This window comes from Lactuca sativa, chromosome 1, assembly GCF_002870075.4.
Source record: "Lactuca sativa cultivar Salinas chromosome 1, Lsat_Salinas_v11, whole genome shotgun sequence".
Lineage (NCBI taxonomy): Eukaryota > Viridiplantae > Streptophyta > Magnoliopsida > Asterales > Asteraceae > Lactuca > Lactuca sativa.
The window spans coordinates 73,772,083-73,775,761 of NC_056623.2; the positions used below are offsets into that span (position 1 = coordinate 73,772,083).

General features: G+C 40.5%; 1 pseudogene; it reads right to left on the minus strand.

Annotated features, from left to right (window-relative positions):
- Nucleotides 1-1,083: 1,083 nt before the first annotated feature.
- On the minus strand, nucleotides 1,084-1,201 carry LOC128131210 (5S ribosomal RNA; annotated as a pseudogene).
- Nucleotides 1,202-3,679: the final 2,478 nt, after the last annotated feature.

The following is a 3,679-nucleotide window of genomic DNA, read 5'->3' on the forward strand; positions in this document are numbered from 1 at the left end:
TGTATGGAGGATTCATTACGCTTACAGGTGCGAACTTTATGGGGCTTATCGTCTCATGAATGCATTAAGTCATATATTAAGTCCTTTTGAGCTTTAAGAGCTTTATTAAGTCATGCATATACATAAAGTTGGTAACTTTACATGGTAAACCATCTCAAGGATGTCAGATCTAAGTTTTGGAGTAAAGTCATAATGGATTAAGAGAGAGAAATGAAAGTTGACGGAATGAGGGAGTACGTTGGGCGTACAAGTAGGTACGCTTAGCATACAAGCCCTAAGGCGAGTACGCCCCGCGTACTCAGCAAGATGGGCCTCAGAATCTTGGATCTCCGGTTAGGGCCATATTTTGGGCTTAGATGATTAGGGTCATGTTGGGCCATCAGGAATCTCTTGTTAGGCTATTGGAATTTGATTGTACTCCTTGTTTGTAGGCCCATGAAAGGGATTTGGGCCCAATTTGGAAAATTTCCATATTGGGCTTTGAGTGGTTGTTATGGATTTTGGGCATTTGGTCATTTGGATTGGGTCGAGTTATGGACAGGGTGAAAAGGTCTTTTACCCTAGTTTGGACTCTCAGTGTAGGTCAGGATCCAATTACTGATTGGATGATTATTTTGTGTCAGATAGCGCGGGGATTTTAGCAGGCCATCAGCCATAGATTTTTTTCCTATAAGATTCGGCAGTGTGAGGTGAGCTTCCTTACTATGTTAAGTGGGCCGAAGGCACCAATGCCGACCCATGATCTGTTATGCTAGGATACTAGATGTCTGTGTGACTCTTATATGTGTATGTGCTTGTATGCTTATGGGGCGGGGACCAATGGTTATTATGTATGCTAGTATCTGGTTATGTGTATATGATTTGTATGTGGGTGGGGCCTGTTATGCGAGTTCGGGTGGGGTCCATTATACTGAGTGGGCGGGGCTCAATGATTGTACGGTATGCTATTATCTTTGTGATTTTTGCATGTGTTTGTATGTTTATATGATTATACATTTATATATATGTTGGGCGGGGCCCGATCTGTATACCGGGTGGTGTAACATCCCCCTCTGGCACGTATCACAATATTGTCCGCTTTGGGCCACTCGGCACGAGGACTTCCCAGGGGGTCACCCATCCTGGTACTACTCCCGCCCGAGCACGCTTAACTGCAGAGTTCTTATGGGATCTGCTGCCCTCACGGATTTAAAACGCGTTGTGTTATGGAAGGTATCCACACCCCTTATAAGGAATGCTTAGTTCTCCTTCCCAGTCGATGTGGGATCAGATCTAACCCACTTTCACTACATCGACTTGGAAGGAGAACAAAACATCTCCTTATAAGGGGTGTGGATACCTTCCTTGTCACAACGCATTTTAAAGTCGTGAGGGCAGCAGATCCCATAAGAACTTTGCAGTTAAGCGTGCTCGGGCGGGAATAGTACCAGGATGGGTGACCCCCTGGGAAGTCCTCGTGTCGAGTGGCCCAAAGCGGACAATATTGTGATACGTGCCAGAGAGGGGTGTTACAGGCGGGGGCCCGATAACAGGGTGGGGCCAGCTATGTGTTTATCTGTATATGTATGGTATGTGGTATTTTGGGTAACTCGCTAAGCTTCGTGCTTACGATTTTTAGTTTATGTTTCAGGTACTTCTGATTTCAAAGGGAAGTGCTTGGGATGATTATAGAGAAGACACCACCTCGTTCCGCATTTTCTTAATATACTCTGATGTGATATGATTATTGATACATTTGTTTTATCTGGATTTTTATGATGATGTTTTTGGGATACTGGTTTATTAATTTAGAAATGAAATTTTTGGGTAATTTATTTGGGACATTACAAGTTGATATCAGAGCCTTGGTTTGAGGGATTCGGACATACTCTCAGGTGTGTCTGAACTCAAATTGAGGCTTTGGTAAAGTTTTTCAAAAAGAAAACTATTTTTAAGAAAAGAGTTATATATGATAAGAAAGGGTGTGGTGCGTGCAATCAGCCGAGCTCAAGTAAGTTTTTCCACAAATACCCATACATGTTATCTGATATGATTTGATTTATGAATCTATGATTCACATGCTAGTTAGGGCTAAGGATATGCACAGTGTTTGCATGATAGAATGCTAGGAGATATGCCTTGTATTCCTATTGTATGAGCTTGTTTCTTTGCATGCTAGTTTTGATTAGTCAGTGATAGATTGGCCTGATATGGGATTCCTTGTAGCCTAGGAAGCATGGGATATAAAATTGGGTTTAAGTTGTTTGCGTAAGGCAATCAGCAACCAGAGTGGAAGTTCCTAGAATGAGTTGTAGTATGTGGGATTAGATGTTCTTGGTTATTCTATGGATTGGAATGCTACTTCATGAATGTTGCTTGCTTTGTGCTTTGTGGAACTCATAAGTGATGTGAGTATATGTCAAGTCACATGTGGAAATGGTTGGATAATCTCAGAGTGACCGATTTGACCCTATTGTGTAGCTCTCGTCTGAGTCTAACTGTTCTAGGGATGAGTTTGTTACTCAAAGGATTATCTAAGCTTTTTTGCATGCGATTGTATTCATGAGGTGGGTAACTAACATTATGGGGAGTTCTTTAGCAGCTGGTGACTAGGTAAGGTCGGGAACCTAGGAAAGTCTAGGTAGTGCTTCAGTGGGCTTGGTCGCGCTTCGTAGCGAGAATTTGGGTATCATTTTGAGAAGATGACTTAGAGGATTTCGAATTATTCTTGAGGAAAGTATGGATAGGTGTGGAAGGTAGTATTGGGCCCATACTACTAAAAGCACAGGACCCATACTCAAATCGGGGAAAGTCTCATAGAATCTAGGAAACCTGAGGAATGAGGATTCTTGGGTATGTTATGATCATTTGTTGATTATCACTCGGGAAGGAGTTTCGAGATCGGATTTAGGCTCAGGTGCAGGTGCAGGTGCCGAGCCGATCGATGAGCACATACGGGAGTTCATCTCATCGGGGATTACCCGCGGTATTTCGTAGTGGACTCCTGTGATCTTTGGTTCAGTCAAGGAAAGGATTTTGGAGCTCTTGGATGGTCGTCTCTGTTGGATTAGGTGTCTAAGCCCATAACTATAATTTGTATGTACTTGATCCGATACAAGCATGGTCCATTTAGGTTGTAACACTCTGGAACAATTTGATAGGATGGATATTTGAGAAAGAGGTTAATGTGCTTTACTAATATATTATAAGTATAATATATTAATTGAGAAATCGTATTATTTAATTAGTATTGATCAAGAATTAATTTGGAATTAATCTAGTGATCAAAAGAAACTAATTAAACTAACGGGGACTGATTGTGTAAATCAGTTATATATATATATATATATATATATATATATATATATATATATATATATATATATATATATATATATATATATATAGTTTGGGCTAATGATCCATATTGATTAGTAATGGACTAAGTTCATGTAAGACTCCATGAAGAGTTAGCCCAAAGGGCTTATCATATGGATTATTGGATTAAGGCCCAAGGAAGTGGATTAGGATTTGACTCTTGAATTCTACACTATATAAATGTAACCCCTAATCCAAAAATCATGAACTAGTGATTCTAAGAAGATCTAGATGATTTTTATGTCTCCAAACCTCTCTCTCAAGTTCCTCCTCTTGTTCTTGGTTTGTTAAAAGACATTTGAGGCATCACACTTGAGGTGCT